General features: G+C 39.8%; 1 long non-coding RNA gene across 1 annotated transcript in view; it reads left to right on the top strand.

The window, feature by feature from the left end:
* Positions 1-25,806, top strand: part of LOC121923854 — a 92,983-nt gene extending 67,177 nt beyond the window's left edge. Inside the window, exons 2-3 of the long non-coding RNA XR_006102475.1 lie at positions 23,606-23,731; positions 25,768-25,806. This is a non-coding gene — a long non-coding RNA (uncharacterized LOC121923854). The remainder of the gene's footprint in view (positions 1-23,605; positions 23,732-25,767) is intronic.
* Positions 25,807-26,012: the final 206 nt, after the last annotated feature.

Raw genomic sequence — 26,012 nt, 5'->3', positions numbered from 1 at the left:
TTTTGGGGTATTATGGGATAGTAATATAGATAATTTGCTGTCCAATATATAGCAACAGCAGCAAGATATTTGGCTCAAACTTGGAAATGACTGAAGCACCGTAATGGAAGAACAGATTCACTGGGTTTTCTAAAGGAAAAGTCACAAGGGACGTAGCCAGGGGGGGATTCTTGGGGTCCGGACCCCCCCTTCCATTGAAAAATGAATTGTGTGTGGTGCTGGCGGCCGCCGCACCCAAGCCCCATTATAATGGTGGCACTTATTCTGGACCCCCCTCCATTCCGAAAATCCTGGCTACGTCCCTGGTCAACAGCAGACCTTTTGAAAGAATGGAAACTATTTATGGTTTTTAAATTATTTTTTGTGCTTGTGCAATAAGAAATCTAATGATGTAACAATTTGGGGTTATGTTTTTTGGTAATTTCATTAGGATGATTAAATGGGATCTGTAATGCTTGAATAATATTTTTTTATCTTCCTCTTTCACTTTTGTTCTCATTGCAGTCAAGATTGGGGTCAGGAAGTCAGAGCTCTGTTGTGCATAATTTGTTTGATTTTTTTCCGGTTTCCTTTTTTCCTTTTTTCCCCTTTTTTTTTTTTTTTTTTTGGTTTTGTTTTCTGAATTATATTACTTTGATTGTAAATTAGATTGTTCATATTAAAATTAATTTAAAACTTACTATTTAAAAAGTGTTGCATAGGAACTAGTAATGTCCTCGCCTATAGCCAACATTCTTCTATATGGTTACTCAAAAGTAAATTCATTTCTGCAAAAGTATGTTTTAATGTCAATTACAAAAATTCTCTTTGCAAGTTTTATTGCTTTCTTATTGGCCTCAACAATAGGGGAGGGGGTGGATGATGAATTGCTTCTTAATTGTGCCATGTTATTTTCAGTTCCCACAAAACAGAGATGCTTTAATTACAGGTTTCTGTGCATTTCCCCTCTTCTTCTTATCTGTTTATAGTAAAAAAAAAAAAAAAAGTTCCATGTCACTATTTTTAAGAAATGACAAGAGTAAATATTGAATTAAAATCAACAATTAAATCTCCCACGCAACAAAAACTGACAAGGGGACAATTACAAATGTGTTATGGTAGTTATTCATCTTATACTTAATAGAAAGCAACAAAACAGGAAACTTTTAATTAAAGACACCTGTGGGCCCCAAGACCTTAGTATCACGCAGTCAGGGGCATGATTATAGGGGTACGAGGGTGCAGACCACCCCAGCTGATAGGAGGGCAGTGACACCAGTGACACTGCTTCTGAAACATCTGCCTTTGGGTTGAAATGGGCTGTGGTGTTTGCATATATCCCTTAAAAATACTGAAGATTCAAAAGATGAGGAGACACAAGAATCTCTTTTCTTTTGAGGAATCTTTGGACCACCTCCCATCGGTCCTCTCCATCTGGCACTGGTCCTTCTTCATTTGTCTAATGACCATTTTTCTCTACAACATGTTACCTTTTGAAGTAATGACCTGTCGGAAGAGATTTGACAGCCGAATGTGTTGTCTCAGTTTAAAAGAATATTAGCGACCAGTCTCATCTGCCAGAATTATTCAGATTATGCTTAAATTTTGAAATTTAAATGTGGATTGTTTTAATATGTGTATATCTTATTTTTCTCTTTAAATTGATGTGTACAGTAGGCCCTTGGTTTCCACCAGGGATCCGTTCTGGACACCCCCCCCCCCCCCAGATACCAAAAATCTGTGAGTCCCCAAGTCCCATTGTCCCCAGCGGTGGTGCATGCACACAGCTGCACTGGCATTAGGGATAACGGGACTACAGGCACCACCACTGGAGACAGTGGAAGCTGTCCCTAATGGTAGCACGGCTACATGCACGTGCCACCATTGGGGACAATGCAGTATGCGTGCCACCATTGGGGACAACATGGATGGCAAGTCCACGGATACTGATGTCCCACTGTATTTAAACTGATCTGTTTTAACTGATGTGGTTTGTCTGGTAACTGTTGTTGTTCCCTGCCTATCTATCTATCTATCTATCTGGAGAGGTGGGTAAGAAATAAATATTGCTACTACTACTACTCCTACTGCTATTACTTTGTATGAACCACTGAGAACATCAGGTTCTCAGGGAGTTCTGGCTGCCCCTCACCCCAGTCAGCTTTCTTGGGGTCAACATGAAGTACAGTGGATCCTTGTTATACGCTGGGGTTTGGTTCCAAGATCCCCCGTGTATAACAAAATCCGTGTATGCTCAAGTCCCATTAAGTATAATGGCATAGCAAAATGGTGTCCCTAATAAAAAATGGAACATCAAGGTAAATTTATACTTTTTGGGAACATTTTCAAACCGTGTATGCTTAAATCCGTGTATAAGAAGGGCCGACTGTAGTCTTTTTGGGTTGGCAGGCCTTTGGGTCCTCAATCATGTGGCAAAAGGACCTTTTGAAAGTGGCAATTGTGTTTGCAATGTGTTAAAATTCTTTTTAACTATGTGTCTTAAATTGTTTAATTGCTCATTTATTTCATTTTATTTCATTTATCTGTTGCCTTTCTCCCAGGAAGTGATCCAAGCCAGATAAAAATCATAGATAAAAAATTACTTTTTAACACTTGTAAAATAATATTTGTAGCTGAGCTTGATTTTCAGTTATTATAAGCCACTTTGGGTCCCATACCAGGAGAAAAGTGGAGTATAAATTGAATACATAAAATAAAATAGGCTACATAATAAATAATAAATAAGTATAAGTTTTAGCATTAGAAGGTTTTATTTATACTATTAGAAGCAAATACAAAGTAAATCTTTTTTCTTTCTGTTTTACTTCTAAAGTCAGAAGAAAATTTTCAATTATTTATATTTGAATAAAGTGTTATTTTATTATTGTTTTTTAAAAGGTGTTTTTGAGGTCTGTTGAATAATGTAACGTCTTCCATATATATATATATATATATCTCTGACAGTTCATTTGAAAGCAGGCACAAAATCTGACAATCCCTTTGAAAGCAGACACCGGAGAAAAGCAAGGTATAAATTGAATATATAAAATAAAAAATAAAAGAAAATAAGAGAAATCTGACAGTCTCTTTGAAAGCTGTCATGGAAGGAAAGAGGGCCACTGTATTGAAGGAAGCTTCTCCACAATGGTGACTTTGTTTTAATTGATGGGTGAAGAAAATCCTGTAAACTCTATGCCATTTATTAGGTGTTTTACACTGTCTGTTAAAACAGAGCCTGGCTGTGTGGGTTACTGCAGATGCTATCATAGCTATAGGAATCCTCAATAATTTTATCAGCTAATAAACCTGGGCCTCTGTCTGGATTTCCTCCTACAGGCAGGAGGAAGCGGCAATAGAAATGTTCAAACAGCCTGTGTTGTATCTTTCAGGCTTGCCTTATTACCAAACCTCTGGGCAGAAGATGGGTACCCTGCTTCAGCCCCCACTGAGCAGGAGGACTACCCAGGTTTAATCTGTGTGATGGCTGACCTTGTCTCTCACCTAAACCAGAGCCCACAGCTGCATTTTGTTTTCAAAGTGGAAGGAAAGGGCAGCTGAAGTGCAAGAGAGAGGGGGAGATGCATAGGATCTCTCTCTGGGTTCCAAGTGTTGGCTTCAGTTGTGGTAGCTAGAGGCTCCCATGTCAGAGGGACATTGACTCCTCTCCAGTTTTTAGCACGAACTTTAAAACTCCTTCGATAGCTCTATTTAAGTTCTCACTAAAACACCAAGTAGGCTCACTGCTCCACTGACATCAGCCATTACTGGCTGAGGTGAGATACTGGAAGCCAACTGCTCTGTGAGCAGGAAGATCCCCTGCTATTAAAAATGGAGTGGAAAATGAATCCAGTGTCTTCCCACTTCTATTCAATGACCTTTTGAAATCAGGATTTGGTGGCCTGATGAGGAATAATTGGAGATAGCAGCACATCGTAGGCTCCTTGACCCTAAAAAGGAACTCAGGCCATGCCTCTCTGTTCCTGGAGAAAGTGGGAGTGGGCATATGGAGAACAAGGGGCCAGGTGATCATGGTGGGAAGCTAATCTTCTCTCTTCATCTCATCTGGTCTTTCCCCCTTCATGAGCCCCCTTCCCTGGCTATGTCAGAAGAGGAGAGGGGATGGGGGGAGAGCTTCATCCTTTCCCCTGACATCATCCTGGCCATGGCATTCAAATTATCCCTGCTGTAAGACAAGGCAATGATCATGCCCCATGTTTTATATGGGGAAGCGGAGTTGAGGCTGAAAGAAGGGCTCACATTTTGAAAAACACTTTATGCAGAAATGGCTGCTAATCTAGCCAGTCTCTTGATTATTCTTCTGTTTTGGAGCAGCAGAATGTCAGTATCTAGAGCAGCATCTGTGCATTATCTAGTAAACCTGTGCTGTTGTTGGGCTCACTCCCATTGTACTTTGCAGGGCGATATCTTCTCTGGACATCTACCTGCTGGGGAAGATCTAGCTGGAGATCCTGCATTGAGCAGGTGCTCTTAGACTTGATGGATTCGAGGCCCTTTCCAGATCTATGTTTCTGTGATTCTATGTGCTAGAAGCAGCACTGTTCGGGAATTAATTTTCAAGTGGTGGGTGAATCATGGAACCATAGAGCTGCATATTTAATATTTACTGCTGTATCTATGGATGCTGATGTCTCCTTTTTGTTCCCAGGAACACCTGGTTGGCTGCAATTCTGTTGGCACACTACAACCAGAATGAAGGGTGGTACTATATGAAAAATAAAATACAGAATCTTTCTACTGTTCTATGTGGGAGCAATGGTGATGTATGTCTGATGGATCCATCCTACAGAATCTTGATATTTGTAGTTTTGTGATGCACCAGCCTCCTTTGGCAGAAAAAGCTAAAGAACTTGTAAAACTACAAATTCCAGGATTCCATTGGATGGAGCTACAACACTGAAAGTGGTGTCAAACTATTATTTCTGCAGTCTAGATGCACCCATACTTGTTTAAATGGATTGAGGCAGGCTGTATAGCACACAGCTCTAGGTACTACCCAGTGTATTAACTTCATTTTGGTGATGTCGCTCCCAAGCTTGGACAGCTCTTTTGAAGTCTGAAATAAAACCCAGAGTAGATTCAATGCACCACTGACTTGAAAACCACCAGCCACCACTGCAGCATTTCATGGCTGTGGTGAGAATCAGACCCTGGTCTCCAGGGTCATAGTCCAACACTTAAACTACTACACTGTGTACCAACTAGATTTTCTCCAGTGATAAATTTGCATTAGTTGATATTCAGGCTTGAGTTACTTAATCTGTACTTATTTATAGCCAGTATGTAGAAAGTTGAAACTCCCTTTGGTCTGTTCAAATTTGAAAAAAACAAACAAAAACAAACTCAAACCCTCCCATGTACTTAGGCAGGGGGAATGAAAACTGGGAGATACAGTCATCTCCTGTAATTGTCTGATTTGATTCAAGGTTTTCTGGTCTATGCCTCTTACTCACAGCTTGAGTTTCTGGAATGAAGAAATAGAATATGGATGTGTGTGTGGGCTCCACTGAATGATTAATTCTCCCCCTCAAATCCCAAGACCAAGGGTTAATAATCTCTTTATTGCAGAAATGTCAATATCAAGTGATTCCATATGAAACTGTTGAAAAGGTCATATTGTTAATCCTTCTACTTTAATATAGATAATTAGAATTAAACCCTTATGGTTGGGTTCACTGAGTCGACTTCTAAGGTCTTCCCATTATGAGGGCATGGCAACTTTTCTTTCTCCCCCTAAAGGGGCAAATGTGCTAATTTTGGGTTCTATTAACAAAGTGGGAAAGGTGAGCCAAAAAGTGACAGTGAGCCTCTGGCCCTCTTCTGGCTGAGGCTGTTGAGAGTTAGAATCTAATACTTATGGAGAACCATGCATTCCCCACCACTTCTATAAAATTTCCTGTTTTCCATTTTGCCTGTACAATGTATGTGTGAAATTTTGCCAGCCGATGAGCAAACATTTGGATTTATGTATTTTATTATTTAATCAGATAGCTAGATAGGTTTCTTTTCAAATGTGTTTCACCTTATAACCCCTAAAATCTACTAGATGGTTCACAGCATATAAGATCACAATATGAAAGAATCCATAAAAATCATATAATGCTACTCCCCAAATTAGAGAAGTATCTGTTCTGGAATAAAATTTACCTATTGTCTATCATTTATAATATGGCAAGTTCATAAGAAAGGAAGTGATCCTTCAGATAATATGGCTGCAATCTTTTGGAGATGTGGAAGTCAAAGCCAAGCACCTTGATTTATTCACAGAAATGAGCTGGATGTCAGCAAATTTGATTGAAGACCATAATAGTATGATCTACAAAGCACACTCTTCAGTAAGGCTGCCACTTTATTTTACACTAGTTGTAGTTTGTACACACACACACACACACACACACACAGAAATACTAGCAGCTATTGGCTTCCATGTCATTGGGTGGTTGGGCTTTTGTCCAGTTTAAAAAAACTACTCAAAGTGGAGAACCTATGCAAGGGAGAATAGGGCTCAGCATTTTGAATAGTTTTAATCTTCAGATTAAAACCAAGAGCAAATTTATTGTATCGAGATGTAAGCCATTAGAAGGATAGTTATCCTAAAGAGATTATGGACCTCTAACATGACAAAACTAACTGTGAGGTGGCGAACAAAATGTACATGGGGTAGAGGCAAGGAGGACAATATATGTTCAGTTTTCATTTCAATGTATGCATCCCAAATCAATATGTGAACACTTGACATTCACACTTCTCTGGCTATTGCAATGCAGCTATCTATATGAAAAATGCATACAGCTTTTTATATTCTAAGGGAAACTGCAAAAAGAGAGAAAATATTGGTGAAATAATGTACAAGAATTATTGTTATGCAAAAGGAACTTTTGTAGACTTGATCTACTTCCTCAAGTGCATGGAGTGAACTGGTGCATCTGAGGAAGTAGACCAAGTCTGAGAAAGCTTATGCTACAACTGCTTTTACACAGTCTCAAAAGTGCTACAAGATCCTTTTGCACACTAGCTAACATGGTTGTCTCTGGATAATTTTTAATATTAGAGGAATTTTTTTCCAAAAATGTGTAAATTAAATTTGATACAAATATGCATATATTAGCAGAAACGCCACAAAATGCAGAAACAAAGAAGGCAGAGGAAGAGTGAGGGAACAGGATCACCGTTTATCTTGCCAACAAATATGAATTCCTTCTGAAAGTCTCCAGGTGAGGCAATTTGGTTTTATTTCCAATGGATTTGGATTCACTAAAGCCAAAGCCTCTTCAAATCTCCTGAGAGAACCCAGGATCATGCCATCAACTATGCCATTTTGGCACTGGCACAGTTAGCCCACCATTGGTTTCAGTAACTGTGAGAGTGTAGAAAAACAAAGTTCTTATTGCACAAAACCTGCTGCCCCACCCTACATCCCACTTTGACCCACATGAGGTGCATGAGGTGCAACGCTTTAATACCGGCAGATCAGCCACCATCTCGATTCCCCTTTGCAGTCACTTAGGATTGCTTGGTCCCTTATTAAAAAGAAAAAGGGAAAAAAAAATGGGTGTGTGTGTGTGAAATGATTTTCTAAGACTCTGAAGATGGAATGGCCTTGAGTTCTCTGCTAGGTTTATGGCTTTACAACCACCAATATCAATTTTCTATTTTCCCACCTTTCCCAAGTGATTGTGTAGGGGGAAAAACAAGACAAAAAGAAGGCTCAATCAAAGTCTTAAAAGAGAGAGTGGGAAGCACCAAAAATGAACAGCAATCCGCAACTGCTGTCAAACCTGAGAAGCCAACAAGCTGAGAAAACTTTTTCTTTTCTTCTCCCACCCCCACTTCCTATGGTCCTTATCCATTAAAAACACCCCAAGTATTTCTTGTTACAAAAGCAGGTAAAACATTTTCAGGCAGGAGAATGATTTTTAAGTTGGCAGTGTCCCTTTAATATTTCATTTTTATTTCCTGTTGTAAATGACAAATTGTCCTGTGTTTTATATCACATTCCTCCAGACAAACTGGTCATGGGATGTCCTTTTTGTCTTCTGTCCTTTTTCCTTCCAGCGCCTACCTCCTTTTTTCTGTTGGTTTTGCTTGGAGCAATAAAACCAAACAATAAACAAGCTCAACATTATTCCCCCCCTCCCCAAAAAGCCATACTAATGAGCACCTTTGAGATGCCCATAAATACAGGGATGAGAAAAGAAAAGAGAAGAGAAAGCTGTAAGCCAGCAATGGGGAATGTGTGAACTTCCGGGTGTTACTGGACTTCTATTCCCATCAGTCCCAGATTCAACTATGCTGGGGTGATGGAAGCTGTAATGTAAAGGTAGTCCCTTTATTTGAATGTCTAGTCAAAACTGACTGTAGGGGGCGGTGCTCATCTCTGTTTCTAAGCCTGAAGAGCCAGAACTGTCCCAGAACTGCTCCGGTGGTCATTTGGCCAGCATGACTGCACCAAACGCTGTTACCTTTCCACTGAGAAGTGGTACCTATTTATCTACTTGCATTTGCATGCTTTCAAACTGCTAGGCTGGCTAGTGATAGGAGCTCACCCCATCATGCAGCACTTGGGCCTTGAACTGCCAACCTTCCGATCATCAGAACTGGCGTCTTAACTACTAAGACACCGCCCATTGATATTTGGAGGACCACCTTTTTCCCAGCCCTCATCTAAGAGTAATATGTAATTTGTGGTAAGAAAAAAATAAATCATAGCTCCATGTAATCCAGATCTTGAGCCAATATGAATGACTGGATTCTATGACCAATTTAATAGCTCACCCACTAAAGAAACAGCCATGCATTTCCTAGTATTCACACTATAATTTACAAGGTTCTACTTGTCATGGAAAGGAACAAAGATTTATCCAAGATATGGTGAACATGGGTTGTCTTTTTATGTTTCACACCCCTAAACCATCATGTGATGTAGATGCTCCATACAGAGATCTATATGCACAACAACCTGATCTGCATGATTTTCATTCTCCTTGGTCTATGCTTCAACTTGGAGTAGAATGGCAATAACAAGAAAAGTATTGTCCATTTTCTCTTGCTGCCCTTACTCAAAATGGATACTGCACCTTCAGCTTCCAGCTCCTCCCTTTCCTTTAAAAGGTGAGCATGATAGAAATGCCTTGGGGCCTTATCGTATGAAAAAAGAAAGCCAGAATGAACTGGGAGAGTTGGGGCTTTATCTGTGTCTCTCCACATTCCACTGCAGCACTTTCATTCTCTTCCCAAGGGTCACGGTCATAAAAGGGTGACTTTTGCCAATGAATTTTTCCAGTATAATCAAGACCTGAAACACATGGGGAAAAGTGCCAGCTTCAGGCTGCATTGTGGTGCATTTAGATGACATATGCCCTGAACACAGCCAGAAGTTGCACCAACGCCACGTCAAGCAAGAACTGAGCCAAGAAATAGCAGGTATAATCCACTCCTTCTAGTGGCCCGGTTCAGGAGCATAGTGGCAGCCTGAATGGGGACTGAGCTCATGCAGTCACCACAGTCCTGGTGCCATCGGGGCCAGCGTGCTCCCAGTGTGGTTCTTTTGACCCATCTCCTTCGGGCCAAAGGGCACATTTTTATGACCATCGTCCTCAAGAGAGTAGATGTGCTTCAGTGGCATTCAGAGAGGCACAGAGAAAGTCACTACTCTCCGACTTCATGTGGGCTTTCTTTGCTCATGTTTTAAGGCTATTGGTCTCCAGCAGCCATGTTCCTCCTGGGAATAATTTAAGGGATAGTGGGGGAGATGAAGACACCCTGAGCCTGGAAAATCCTTGTATTAACCCCCTCCACTCTCTTTTAGTGAGTGGAATGTGGAAGAATGGGAAGAGGTTGCAGTTGGTTTTGACAGGAGTTCCCTACTTGCACTTCTGAGGTAACTGCAATCTCTTTCAAAACTGACAATGTAAGCAAATTTCAAAATTCCATGAGTAAAGCTTCTCCCACAATCATAGGGAAAGGAATAAGATTGCTATTTACCCATAACGTGTCTCCCAGTGAACTGCCCTGTTTCAGTTTCTCCTTCTCCTCATCCTCTTTGAACAAATTAGTGGAAGAACCCATGGCCAGTCTAGGAACTGGTTGCAACAAGTATTGGCAATGAGGAGCCTTCTTGTTGTTATTGCTAGCTGCCCTTGAGTCAACCCCAACTAATGGTGACCCTGTGTATGAGACATCTCCTCGACCCCCTGTCTTCCACTGCTCTGCTTAGGTCTTGTAGATCCAGCCCTATGACCTCCCTGATTGAGTCCATCCATCTGGAGTGAGCCCTTCCTCTCTTTCTACTGCCTTCTACCTTTCCTAGCATTATTGACTTTTCTAATGAGTCGTGTCATTTCATGATGTGGCCAATGTACGGCAGCCTCACTTTAATCATCTTGGCTTGATCTTGTTCAAGGACCCATTTGTTTGTTTTTTTGGTTGTCCACAGTATCCTCAGCACTCTTCTCCAGCATAACATCTCAAATGACTTGATTTTCTTTTTATCCACTTTCTTCACTGTTCAGCTCTCACATCTGTACATGGTGATGAGGAATACAATGGATTGGATGATTCTAACTTTAGTGCTCAGTTGTATATCTTTAGGATCTTGTTTACTGCCCTTCCCATTCCTAGTCTTCTTATTTCTTGGCTTCAGCCCCCAATCTGATCAATGTTTGATCCAAAGTACAAGAAATCTATCTATTTTGATTTCCTCATTGTCTAGGTTGAATTTATATAGGTCCTCTATGGTCACTATTAGTTTTTATGTTCGGTAACAAGCATGCCTTTGCACTTTCTTCCTAGCCCTGACATTATTATCTTAGAATATAGCTGGCTGGCTCAGTAAAGCATTGGACCCAGATTTTTTGGACTTCATATCTTTAGTAATTGTTCCAAGTCTCTGAAGTTTTCAGCTAATGGTATGATGTCATCTGCATATCTTACATTATTGATGTTCCTTTCTCGTATCTTCACTTCTCCTTGTTCTGAATCTAAACCTGGTCTCCATATGATATTTTCTGCATACATTGAATAAGTAGGGTGATAATATGCAGCCTTTCCTGACCTCCTTGCCAATTGGGAACCATTCTGTTTCTCCATATTTGGTTCTAACAGTTGCCTCTTGTCCTAAGTACAGATTTCTCATCAAGGCTACCAAATGTAATGCACTGCATTTCTTTAAGAGCTTTCCATAGCTCTTTATGATCTACAGAGTCAAAGGCTTTGTTTTAGTCTATAAAGCACATGCTGATTTTCTTATGGAATTCCTCGGTGTACTCTTTTAGTCATGGCATATGGTCTCTAGTACCTCTGCCTTTCCTGAACCCCACTTTCACCTCTGGGACTTCTCTCTCTATATTTTAAGCATAATTTTGCTTGTGTGGAAAATTAATGCTATGGTCTTAGGTTCTGTAAAGTGGTGGGTTCATCCGTGGCAATGGGGCCTTGGAATCTGCTCAAATGATGCCTACCCTTGATAGCACCTCACTCCATTGCAGTGGGCTTGTGTCCCACTTTGCTTCCTCTGTGTGGTGGAAAGGGGACTCTGCTCTTCTACCCGAAGATACTGACAATTCTGGCATGTGTCTAAACCAGATCTGGTTCTTGCTGTGATGTTCTCCTTCCCCATTCCTGGAGGGAACATCACTATTGACTCTGCAGAACTCATAACTCAAGGTTTCACACTCTAACCTGTACCAATAATAATAATAATAATACAGGTAATGTTGTCCTGAGAATGGCCAGGACTCACATCTCTGTGATTTTTCCCCACATCTCTCAAGCTGTCTTCAGCTCTGTAATAGCATTACAGCAAATTCCCCACCACCACCACCATCTTTAATTTAATAATAGTAACATAGCTTGCACACTATTGTTGAAATGTCTTTTTATTGTCTTCAAGCATAAATAAAGGACAGTGGAGACCGGTTTTTTACTCCTTGGAACAAAAGATGAGAGGCTTGCACATTGGTTTCAGGAGCATCTTCTCTCTTGGTGTGTTACCAGAAGTGGCTGGAAGCACACATGAGGGAAGTGCTCACATTGCAACATGGGAAGAAATGTAGAAAGTAGGATATAAATGCCTTCAGTTTGCAGACTTGCAATATGAACTGATTAGTTCATAATGAAATGTGAGCTAGACATGTCCTTTCTCTCCATCCCTATTGCCACCCTTGGTCCTTCTTCTACTCCCCTTCCCTGTTGTAATGGTTCACTACCCTCACTGAGTGACAGGAGCAATGACAGGTGTAATGGAAAGCGCTAGTGAACTGGTTGCCAGATTAAGGCTGCTGCTACACTGCAGAGATAAAGCAGTTTGACACCACTTTAACTTTCATGGCTCAGTGCTATGAAATTCTGGAATTCATAGTGTGCTGAGGCACTATTGCTTTTTGACAAGGAAGACTAAATATCTCACAAAATTATTAATTCCAGAATTCCACAGTATAGAGTCATAGCAGTTTAAGTGGTGTCTGCTTTATTTCTGCAGTGTGGCAGCAGCCTGACTCCTAATTTGTATTATTTGGATATCTTGCCCTATTCTGATGCCTATGACAGCATGCTCCCAACATAGTTTATGAACAAAGAATAAAGTTCACAAATAACAACTACAGGTTTCTTCTTCTTTTGTGGGGGGGAAAAAAACACCGTTGGGTCTAGTGACTTGGCTTGGACATACAGTATTCAAAGCAGACCTTAACAGTCATTAGATGAGCTACTGAGATGCTATGGAATGTTTATGAACATTCCAATGGTTCAGTTTTTTCTATGTAAATTAACTATTAGTGCACAAAATGAATGCTGCTGTGTAGTGTTGATGGGAAGAAGTTTAACAAGGAAGAGAGTAAGCAGCCCCACTACAGATGTTATGTTATATTGTGAGAGTAGGAGGAAAATGTATGAATTGGGAAGAGCAGAGGACAAGAAGCTATACATCATTTTGGGGGAATCCAATTGAAACAGCAGGGTTGCTTCTGCATATATACCGTGATCACACTTCACATATTCAGTCTCAGGAGGCATGAAATAAAAGTTTCTGTTCTAAAAGTGGAATTCTATATTCTATGGAGATGATCAGACAGGGGGAAAAGCCGGGAGTAAAAGGCATACTCCTGACATAATTGTGCAATTGTGCTGAAGATTTTCAAATTATGTTGTGCTCATCCAGGATTTATCCTGTGAAGATTCAGGAATGCTCAGACAACAAACAATTCCAGGAACTTCCCCATGAATGGTTTGTTGCTGGAGCATTCCTGGATTTTCATGGGATAAGTCCTGGATGAGTGCAATTTGTCTGAAAAATCTTCAGTGTGATCATGTGATTATGCCGGGGGTATGCCTTTTACATCCGGATTTTTTTCCCTGTCTGATAATCTCCTTAATCTCAGAAATTACTCCACTGTGACTTTTCTATCACACCCCAGCTCCATTTTTTCCTGTTTCATTTAGTGTAACATTCACCCTGAGGAAAAATCCTACCAAGCTTGTTGATTATTTTGTGCCTTTTTGATTTGTCTCAATAAAATTGATTTAATCCTGTGGATGTTTTGATTTTTAAAATTTTTCTAGGACTTGTTTGATAGCAAACATCTTATAAAGAGACCAATTCACTTTAAATCTTTGTTTTTTTCCTGGCATTTCGTCATTGCAGAATCATGAATTATTTTTTTACAAAGTCAATTACTCTTGCAAGTTCACACTTGATAGACAAAACAGCTGGATGGTTTAAGTGTTCGTGCCTCTTATCTGTAGTTTCTGATGAGTGCTAGCTTGCTTTCTGTTTTTGCTAGAAGGAAGCAGGCAAAAACAAACCTGTAGCTAAGTGCATACTTCAGTGAAAATGAGCGTGTAAATCAAACATGTACAAATATTATGGTGTTTTTCTATACTACCGACCTACACTCTTCCATATTCAAGGAACTCTGAGACTGCTAGTTCTTGAGTGAACAGGTCACATAGGGGAGGACAAATTTCTCTGTATCAAATACTACAACTAGGTTTGACAGATCTCAGGGCCTGGCCCAGAGTCTCTAGTTTTTGTGGGTCTTCTCTAGGTGGGAGGCCGGGGTTTTGAAGGGTCCAGGCAAGAAGAAAGAACTGTGTGCACAGCTCCAACTCACCTAGTAAAGCCTCTGCTTACTACAATTTGTAAGTCTTAATTCATTTTTTGCTGTAACTTGCAAAGACTCTTAAGGGGATCTACTTAGCATTCTCCTCTCTCAGTCATTGTGGTGTCAGGGCTCATTCTCCATACTGCTCTGCATCCATTAGAAGACAGATGGCTAGATGTTCCTTATCTCATCTCACTAAGTAAATGATAAGGAATAATTCCCTCATTTTACCTTGATCTGGAAAAAGCACCTTTAACTGAGATGGGTGCCTTAATTTCCAAACAGGAAACTATCCCCTCTCTCTTTCTCTGGGAATGACAAGCTGTAAGCACATTTGGTTGGTACTTCATGATTTGTCACAAATTAATGTGACCATTAATTAATGCAATGCTACATGGTTTGGGTCCACATTACCTACAGGATCACCTTCTCTGGTACAATCCACCCTGTACACTCAGGTCCTCTGGGAAATGTTTGCTCCAACCAGCCAGAATTAGAGTGGCAATGGTTTCCCAGAGGACTTTTTTGTCTGCTGCCCCCAGATTGTGGAATGACCTGCCAGAAGAGATACAACAGCTAAAAGAGCTTGCTACATTTAAAGCAGCATTAAAGACATATCTCTTCTGACTATCAAGTCAATTTTAAATCATGACTTTTTAATCTGTATATGAACTCTTATGAGTGTATTTTAATGATTTTATAGTATTGTACTTTAACTGTGGGTGTAATGTGTTTTTAATTGTGTTCTGTATTTTAACATGTAGTATCCCACCTCGAGCCTTGAGGTGAGATGGGAATTAATAACAATAACAATAACAATAATTATTTCCCACCTCACCTTATTATTATTATTATTATTGACATCACCAATCCCAGAGGTCTTGTTGGATTAAGCTACCTAAGTGTCCCTAAGATGGCCAAGATGGGTAGCGACTGATGAGGATTTTGTTTTAGTTTATTAGTATATTATTTTAGTATTTTAATATATTATCGTTTTGTGGTTTATTGTTTTGTCCTTGATTATATATGTCTGATGTTCTGCCCTTTGGTGGAGAGTGTTATAAATAAACTTTATAATTATTATTGTTTCAAGTTTGATTTCGGAAACCTCAGGGCCTGGAATGATCCTGAGCTGGCAACCCTAACTGCAACAACTGGCTTAACTGAGCAAACACACACATTCTCTTTTCTACAGTGAGTCTGAAACAGCAATAGACTGTTCAGAGTGTTGCTTATTCTGCCTTTGATCAGTTCCACAAATCACACAAGAGCTCAAATATATATATATATATATATATATATATTGATGATACACTGATATTTGCACAAATTTCTCATGACATAAATGTACAATTTAGCTTCAACTTTGCCCCCTTAGGAGGGTGCTGTGAGGGTTTCCATAGATCTCCTCGTTCTGATAAAATGTGGGGGAACTGTCAATGTACATGAGTATTTCATGTGAGTAGTGCATGAATATTAAATGAAAGAGTGACAGCAGAATTTGAACAAAGAAGACATGTGCAGCAGCAACAACGAAAATCTCCACACATTTATTAATATACAAGGATTCCACTTATATGCAAGAGTCAAGCTAGATGTGACATCAGAGCATGCTCATTTTTTAATACTGTATTTTATTTTATTGCTTTCTCTCCTGCTCTCAGCCTGAAATCATTATCACCACCACAATTGCTGTTAACTTTAAAAAAAAGATGTGTGGGGTGCATTAATCTAACTTCAATATCACTTCTTGTCAGGCTGTAATGAGAAGATAGCAGATGTCTTATTAGCGTGTTGTCCTGGAACTGGAAGCCATGTTGCAGCCCTTGACTGGAAAACCTCTGTGTTCTGCGACTTTTGTGGGAAGTCAGTGACATTGGTGGTATTTGCAAGTGAGATAGATGGGAACATTGTTAGGCATAGAACTGGGGCTCATAGAAACTGCAAAGCTTATTACTAGACTGATGATAACAGAAAGAAAAAGAAAAAAGAAAATAGGACAAGCGTAAACTGACTTTGATCCTAAATCATGAGAAAATGGGCATCCACTTGGTCAGGATTAGGAAACCATTTTGTCTATTGAGGGCCACATTCCTTCACACATAATTTTTCAAGGCTTTCTTATTAACAGTTGTTACCCAAAATGTAGGGGTTCTACAGGGCACCCACACTTAATATTCCAATAGGGGGATTTTATGAGCTCAATTAAAGCTGCTGGGAGGAAATAAGCAACTAAAAGTAGGGATCAAGCCTATATATTCCATTTCTAAGAAAAAGAGCTCCAGAATGTAAGGTCCAAATGTAGTTTTATTTGCAAATGGGAATCACAACTCACACAAAAGTATGCTCACAAACATTCAGAAGAACTAATCATACAAAGGTAGTAGCAGATATTGACTAAAAGGGGTTGCAGAGGGTAAAACTGTACTGATTCCAGATGTGTGGCTCCAAGTCATTATCTGAGGATGCCAGCCACAGATGCTGGTGAAACGTCAGGAAGAAACTCTTCTAGAACATGGCCTCATAGCCCAAAAAACCCACAAAAAACTAATCAGGGGAATACTGTAAGATGGAAAATGGCTCAGCAGCTGCCTTAGGGTCGTGACATGGCCAGTTTATGCTGAGGAGTCAGGTGAGATCTGGACAGGGTGCCTGTTTTACCTCAAATGTGGCCGAATTCGGGGTGCCCAGGCAATCTTATTTATAGGGCAAAACACATCCTGGGGCAGGTTTTAGGATGTAAAAGATTTCCAAGAGGGAAGAATGAACAAGAGAGTTGAGATTGGCTGGAAAATCAGTGCAAATGTCCTTGGACAAAAGACTATTCCTCCTGGATGGGAGTATACTTAAGATTTCTTAAGATTTAAGAAGTTCATGTGTAAACACACGATCTATTGCCCACCATCGCTCCTATCAGTGCAGGGATTACGCAGATTCCAATCTTGATCTATCTGTCCTGGTTTCATGCTCATAAGAAAAAGAGCCCTCCCTCCAGTTCATCTGCCTTGGTCCAGGCCTCAGAGGGAGAGAAGAATGCTGGACCTGATCCCCCCCCCTCCCCATTTCTTTCTCCTTTCGTGTCGTGTCTTTTTAGATTGTAAGCCTGAGGGCAGGAAATCGTCTATTATCCCCTCTGTTGTAAGCCGCCTGGATTCCCAGTGATTGGGCAGCATATAAAGTATTATTATTATTATTATTATTATTATTATTATTATTATTATTATTATGCTCTTGAGCTCCTCCATGCTGAGCTTACCAGAAATCTTTGTATGGGAAGGCAGTTTCTTGCACTAGGGTGTCCTTGTGGCTACATGCTTTCTGACATCAGTTTGATATTGACACAGATGAAGGATGTAGAGGACTAGACTTTGGGGTAACATCGTGGATGAGCCAAAATCAGTAGTGGGTAGGCCCAGAGGCCTTTTGCACTATCATGCTTTGATTCTACTTCAACTGGGGTTTGTAGATTGGTCAAAGGCAGCAAAGGAGTTCCCTAGCTGAGAATTGTAAATGCCTCTCCCTAAACAGACAATCCCAGGATTCCATAAGATGCTGTCATGACAGTTAAAGTGGTATCATAGAGCTATAATTCTGTAGTATGAATGGGACCCTGTGAACACCAATGCATTCCCTATGATGGCTAATATGATGTCTGTGGCTTAGGATCAGTGGAGGCTGGTGGATCTCCTGTCAGTCGGGTAGTGAATCTACTCTGTGTTTTAGTCCAAATTTTAAGGGAGCTGTCTAAGGTGATGAATTAATTTTAGAGATAGTGCAGAACCTATAATGGGAAAACCTAGAGTAGATCCATTGCTTCCAATGGCCTGGTTGCCACCAGCCATTCCGGCTTAACATCAGTCTTCACATTATAAGTATTGGCAATGGTCTGTAATCATTGCTTGATATGTTTATACATGTAGAAATATGTTTAATGAATATGTATGCTTAAATATGCCTAATCAATTAATTACTTCTGACAGAAAAAAGGCTGACTAATTTTTGTAACTAGGCCATGCCAGCTATAAGTAAAATAGGCAGGGTGAGATTGAAAGACTTATGTATAGCCTTGAGTCCATGCCAAATGCAAAACAGAAGAGATAAATCATCCGATTGGCTGGACAACAGCAGTACAGCAAACCATTTGCCTTTGCTTGTCTTCTCTGTATATAGGTTATGGCTAAATATGAACAGCTAAATCTTTGCTTTCTGATCATTCAAGAAACACAAATATTGTGCAAAAAATTAATATCAGTTATGTGTATAAGGTGTCTATGTGACATAAATTAATTTCATGTTTAGATTTGGGTCCCATCTCCAGGATATTTTATTAAGTTTATGCAAATATTCCAAAATCCAAAAAACTCTGAAATCCCAAACATTTCTGGTTCCAAGCATTTCAGATGAGGGAGACCCAACCTGCAATTATTTCTCAGTTACTTTCTCGGTGTTTGCTCCCAGGTTTTGGAATCCCTCACTAAAGAGGATAGGCTGGTCTCTCCTCATTCTCCTACCTCTAGCAAGGGCAGTCATTCTTATCAAGCTTTTGGAAATTTACTGTAAAAGGCTTTTATTGCTTTGCTGTGTTGTTTTGTTCATTTTTAAAAATATGGTCTTTTAATGAATGTTAATGCTTTTAACATTACAATTTTTTTGTCTTTTTAATCACTTTATATTTATACTTTTTATTGATGTTTTGTATATTTTCAAGCATGTATTGTTTTTAATACTTTATAAGCTTCCTTGAGTCCCATTATTGGAAAAAAGGTGAAATATAAATACATACATACATATATACATACAGGCTTAGTCCCAAGTCCCCTGATATTGTTGTGTGCCTTCAAGTCATTTCCAGCTTATGGCAACCACAAAGACCTATCGTGGGGCTTTCTTGGCAGGATTTGTTCAAAAGGGGTTTACCGCCTTGGACGTCCTCTGAGGAAACCCATTGCGTTTCCATGACTGAGCAGGGATTTGAACCCTGGTCTACAGAGTTGTTGTCAAGTGCTCAAACCACTACACCATGCTGGCTCTCAAGACCTTGTGTCATTAATTGAGGCTAAGATTGCATTTTTAAAAAAGAATCTTTATTCATCCAGTTTCCTTCAATATTTTTTCAACCTTTCTGCAAAAATTGATGTTAATATCTTATAACCCCAGTTCAATAGCACAACTGGCCTAAAGTTTTTTTTAATTCACTTATATATGAGAATATCACTGTGCCCCAAAGAGAAGACAATGCACATGACCATCTTGTTTGATTTTTGTTGAGCACTGAGAATTTATCAAGAGACGGCCATACACAGGGATGACAGCTGATGTCATTTAGATTGCATTTTAATGTGAATTTGCCAAACATTGAGCTTGCTAAACCAGACTATGAAATGAAACGCAGGTAAACCTTTGACATTTGTCTTTCTCTGAATTTCGATATTTAATTGTTTGTTCAAAATTGTGTACAGAAAACCACACATATTAGGAGAAAGTGCTCACAGACATGCATTTAGCCTGTGAAAATAATGTTCTAACATGTATTTAGCCAAAGATGCATGCTAGAATACATGGACTGGAAGAAAATGCATGTACATTTTCACAAGAACTTTGCAAGAAAAACAAACAAACAAAACAAAACAAAACCTAATAACTTCAAAATTTAGCCAATCTGAATTTATAACTGGAAATATTCCTAAAGTTTGTGATGAAAACTAGAGACAGGAAGAACAAGCAACTGTGCAAAATTAAAATCAACAGATCTATCCATTCTTGGCCACGTACCATGAGTGTTGTGTTAAGTGTTATGATATCTAGGTGTTTTTAATCTGTAGCCTCTACTCAACCATTTCCCCCCTAGAGTGGTTCAGACTAAATATTTTTTGCATGAAAAAAGATACCCTGAAGAGATAAAACCATCAAATATTTTTATGCCCAAGCTTGCATCCTGTACAACTTTTCTGCAACAAAGCCTGGTAAGATGCTGCTGCTGCTGCTGCTGCTGCTGCTCCTCTTGCTTGCTTGCTTGCCCTGGGTAGGTCATATATTTTTTTGATGAGCAAATAAAATATAATTCGTTTTTTTTTTTTACATCATCATCATTATGCTAAGGGTGAACAAGGAGATTCTGAGCTGGAAAATTCTCATGAGGGTTTTGCAGTGCAGTTAATGATTCTCGGCCACTTGAGAACATGCCTCTCAGACATCCATTTATTCAAGTGTTTTTGACAGATCTATAGAAGAGTAGACCTTTATTCCAGGAGATACTAAGGAATCACCATGGATTAGGATGGTGGAAACAGATCTTGTCTACTCAGCCCCATGGGGCAACATAATTGTTCTCTACTATATATATGTGTGTGTGTGTGTGAAGAAAAGGGGAAGTGACTCCCCTTTTTGGCCACCATCACCATCAGTTTTATTCTTCTTCCACATGTATAATGAATGTGTATGTGATGGAAGAATATACATCCAGACAAGGTTTTTCTCATGCAATTGCCCTTTCACATTCATGGAATATTACTGGGTGCCTGAGAGGAGATGTTGATATTTCCATCTGACACTCTCCTCCCTGTCATTTCTCACTTCTCCCCCATCTTTTTTCTCTCCCCAAAGAAAATCTACAAAAGAGTGATATCTTTATTGGCCTACCAAAACACACAAAGCACATTATACAAGCTTTCAAAGTTCCACTGGCTTCTATATCAGACAAAAGATATTTAAAAAATCATACAGGAGAAGCGCCAGTGTTAGAATCACAGGCCTACATTTTCTTTTTTAATATATAATTTAGTGTTTTTATTTGTTTTATATCAACAATACAAAACAAATAACTAATAACAAATAGCCTTGGAGGTCTGTATATAAACTTGCATAATAGCTATCTTTTGTGAGGTAATAGCAGTAACCCAGTCCTAAAGACATCGCTCAGATTCGCTAGCTGATGAAGTTGGGATCAAAAGATCTATCCAAAGAATAGCTTGGTGCATAGTAGGTCTGATAGCAAATGAGTTGGCATTGATGTAATCAATAAACACTGGCCAAACATCATCAAAAAAGGTGTCCAGTTTCTTTTGTCCATTACAGGTCCAAACCCCAGCTGATACCAAGGGCCCACAATATTGCTCTTTTGTAGATTTTGTTTTATTTTGCTGTATGGTCAGCACAGTTGGTCAGCTGACTTAGAGTGCATCTACACTGTAGAAACAGGGTAGGATGGATGCAGTCTGACACCATTTTAACTGCCATGGCTCCATCCTACAGAATCCTGGGATTTGCAGTTTTGTGAGACACCAGCACTCTTTGACAAAGAAGGCTAAAGACCTTGTGAAACTATCCCCCCCAGGATTCCATAGGATGGAGCTACAGCACTTAAAGTGACGTCAAGCCACATTATTTCTACAATGTAGATGTGCCCTGGTAGGTAAGACCTATAAAGAAGTTGTAACCATGGCAACCATTCAGTGTGTGTGGTCTGGGTTGGTGCTTCATCCAAGGGGACAGTAGAGTACAGATCTCATAGTTTCCTGGTTCTAGTCCTGGGCAGCTTGTGTGAATTATATACCACTGTTGATAAAGACAGGGATGGGAAATGTGTGGCCCTCCAGACTATTCGCACAGACTGTTACTCAGCTCTCTATATAGATGGAAACAATTTTTGCAAATATTTCTTCCTAGATTGAAAAACAGGTTTCCCAACAATTGGGAAACTCCAATGGGATGAACAAATGCGGCAGTGAGAATTTTGTGCAAATTTCTCCTGTTCCAAATTGTTGCACATGAATTATTTTGTGGAGAAAAATATGGTTTTTTTTTTTACACAAAAACCTGTCTTCTGTGCAGAAAATGGGGTTTCTGCACAGAAAACACAGTGTTTGTAGTGTAGCAAATTGTACTAAAACATGTGTTTCTTTGCAGAATAATTCCTGCACAATTCTTTGGGATGTTTGAATACAGGGTGAATATTGCAGAGGAATATTTGTTTTCTCCCACAGCAGCAAGAAAACTACTTTGATTATCCATCTTTGCATGTGAGGACAGAATGGCTTGGTATTCACATCCCTAGCACCAAGTAACATAGCCATTGATGGGAGATCATGGGAAATGACTCTAAGAAAATGCTTGAACAGTCTTATGTTCTCCGTGCATAGATTAGGAAATACAGTAGGCCCTTCCCTTACACGGGGGGTCCGTTCCAGACACCACCACCCCATGTAAGGGAAATTTCATGTATGCTGAAGCCCCATTAGAACTAAAACTAATGGGGCTTGTGTCTGCAATGCGGTGTGGTGTGCACGCCACGGCCATGCATCCCATTACTTCTTCCGAGGCACGCCAGGACTTTTTCCAGCATACGCTGAAAGACGCGTATGTTGCACCTGCGTATGACGTAGGCACGCTGTACATACTCGGGTTTATTTACAACTAAATAAAGTTGTCATAACAACATGGTACAGTTACAAGCAATGTCATCCTACTGAAGTCAGAAAGTCAATGAATTATGTTGCTTTATTATGGCTTTTGCCATTATGTGATGTCTTTACATATGTGTTTAGGGGAGTTGAATTATTTTTTTCTCATTTGATTTTCATAGTGCTGTCAGACCACTTTGTGGCTTGTGATGGATAGAAAAGGAGGCTATAAATATTTGGAATAAATAGCTGATTTCTTATTAAATTTCATTTTCCAAGAGCCACTCGTCCAATAGGCAAGTGGCAAGTAAAACATTCCCCAAAACAATCAAAGGCAGTGGCATCACTGTGGGGTGTGGGGAATACAAACTGCACTGGATGACAATACAGAGGAAGGGTGACACCCAGTTGGGCCCTCCTCTCCCTTCAGTGCAGGAGGGGTGAATGCATGCCTCTCCCAGTTGCTCTGTCACTTGGTCTTCTTTCTGAGGAGGAAGCCCAAAAAACTGAGCAGCAGGAGGGTCAAATGCTTGCCCTTCGTGAGTGACACCCTCTACACTGGGTGATACCCTAGCTAGTGTTGCCACTGAGCAAGCAGTTTCGATTTTCTAACCCAAGAGCTAGCTTTTAGGATAATCGAGGAATTCAAATTACACACACTCTGATCTGCAACCTACAGTTGAGAACCAGTGTGGTGTAGTAGTTTGAGCATTGGCCTACACTTCTAGAAACCAGAGTTCAAATTGCTGCTGGACCACAGAAATCCACTGGGTTGCCATAAATCAGAAACAATGCAAAGGCATGCACCAACAACAGCAACAAGAACACTACCCTACTTAGGCAAAGTGAGGCTACTTCCTCAGGCAGCAGATGATGACGGAGCAACTGCACTGGCAGTAAGATGGTTGACCAACAGTTCTCTTGGAAAATGGGTCTAAGAGGCTATGCACTCTCCTGCCCTTTACCCCCTAAGCGGTACCACTGCAAAAAAGTAGAGAGGATGCTACCACATTGAAGCAAAATTCATCTAGCGATCTAGTTATTAAAAACTATAAGTTGTCTAGCAAGATTTCTAGCATATAACAGCATTTAATGTCTTTCTCCCCATAGGGAATGCCATTTATCACACCCTGAAAGCTACCTCCTAAGGCTGCTAAGTCAGAAGAAGAAAGAAGAAAATACACTTGCACTGGCAATTTGGAGTTATGGGATGTCACCTCTTGGGGCTATCTCAGGGTGAGGGACACATCTAATCAGATCATGAGTTGTGTTTGTACTACAAAGCTTTTCTATATTTAAATTATGTATCTAGAAAGCATATACATCTGTGTGTTCCTAAACAGAGAAAAGCATAGCCCAATAACATTTGAACATTGTTTCTTTCCCATTCATACTTAAATGCTAAACTGCTGATCAAAATATACAGTGAAAACCCTGTTCACACAAAAGTAAATTCTAATGAGACATAGGAGTTTATCACACTAGCGGGCAAACAGGAGGTAATTGGGAGTTAAATTACATTCGAATTTAAAGAAGACTTGTAAATTTGGTTAGTTTTCACACCAAATTGGCGCCATGTGCAATAATGCAAAGTTAATCCACACTTAAAGTGGTGGAAACCAGCAGCTTTTTAAATTTGGTTTGGTCTGAAAGTAAAAAGCTGCTGGTTTCCTCCACTTTAACTGCGGATTAACTTTGCATTATTGCATGTTAACTGTGCCGTCATATGAAAAATTTTGGGTATTTCTGGGTTTCTTTCGCATTAAATTGTGTTTAACTGCTGTTTGCCCACGGAAAATCGCTAGTGCTTAGCTTGGTACTGGTATTGAGGTTGAAATGTAATGGTAGAAAAGCTACAATGATTAGTGTGTTGAATCTGCATAAACAGAACACAATTAATAACATGCATAATTATAATAATTTGCATAATATGCAAATTAGATGCTCGGATATGAGAGACTGGAATATGGCAATCCTACCCCATGACACTGACTGGTGTAATGCTGGAAATGAAGTGAAGGGGCTTTCACGGCCAGGATGTCTGTTATCAGCTTCACACGTCAACTGTGCCCCTTCTTGGAACTTGAACCCCTAAAAACTGTGGTGCACGCACTGGCAAGCTCACAACTTGACTTCTGCAATGTGCTCTACATAGGGCTGCCCTTGTACCTAGTCTGGAAACTTCAATTAATTCAAAATATGGCAGTTAGATTGGTCACCAAGAGATCTAGGGGTGATCATATAACACTTATATTAAAATCTCTACATTAGCTGCCTATTAGCTTCTGGGCAGAGTACAAGGTGTTGGTTATAACCTTTAAAGCCTTTCATGGCTTGGACCCAGTTTACTTACGGGATCATCTTCTCCCATACAATCTGCCCCACACACTGAGGTCCTCTGTTAAAAACTTACCGCAGCCATCAAAAACTAGGCTGATGGCAGTTACCCAGAGGACCTTTTCTTCTGATGCTCCCATGTTACGGAACAGCCTGCCAGAGGAGATCTGAGATACTGTCAGTCTTGACTGCTTCAAAAAGGTGGTCAAACCTATCTCTTCCAGCAGGCTTTCCCCGGCTATAGCCTCTCAGTGGCCTTCCATCAATTGCCCCTCAATTGTCCCCCCTTAATTTATAATTAAAATGTATTTTTAATGTGGATGGGGGGGGTTTATGGGTTATGACGTTTTACTGTATTTAATGTTGTGTTGTTAATTTTAGCTGTTTCGATCTGCTTGGAGAGGCATGATATAAATAAATTTTATTATCATTATTATTTTCACATCTGGGTGGTGACGGCACTGGTGCTGGTTTCAAAGCAGTGCAGTCTTGCAAAAGAAGAGATATATGATGAGAAATATTTTCAAAGCAATATGTTCCTGTTTCCTTTCATAAAACAATTGGCTTGTGTGATAATGTCATGCAAGGTGTGGTTTAAAAAGCAGTTTCTCTGTACTTTTGAGACACGCACACAAATATGCCTTCCAATGGTGACTTCAGAGACCCCCAGCAGCCTGGTTAAAAGTAGTCTTTAGATTATGCTTAGGGGCAAGTATTACCAGTGGTCCCCTGTTTTAGGTGACTCAGGGAAATGCTTGAATGTTGAATGTAACTTTCTCCTTAGTATGCATGCTTAGGGTCACTGTTTTTGTTGAGCAGCAAATTTTTGCATCCCAAGTCTATAATTTCTCATCCTTTCTTTTCCCTCCACATCCTCCAGTTCTCTGAAAACTTACATGTCTTAAATTTCTCAGAAATGATTATTTTCCTTCCAGATAGCATCTTCAGCACCTCAGGCAGTTGTTCATTACACACAACTATATGAGTTTAATTGATGGTAAGAGTGAAATATGCTTTGATAAGCTCTTTTATTCCAATTTCTTGTGTTCATTATTAGTTTTTCTGCCTAGAGGAGTCACATCAAATATTCCCTGTGGGACATTATTGAATAACTTAAGTGTCTGTGCATATTAAGTACAACTTAAGTATCAGTACATATATAATGTAATTCATATGTTCA

The sequence above is a fragment of the Sceloporus undulatus genome, chromosome 2 (assembly GCF_019175285.1).
Source record: "Sceloporus undulatus isolate JIND9_A2432 ecotype Alabama chromosome 2, SceUnd_v1.1, whole genome shotgun sequence".
Lineage (NCBI taxonomy): Eukaryota > Metazoa > Chordata > Lepidosauria > Squamata > Phrynosomatidae > Sceloporus > Sceloporus undulatus.
This window is presented reverse-complemented; position numbering and strand designations above follow the sequence as displayed.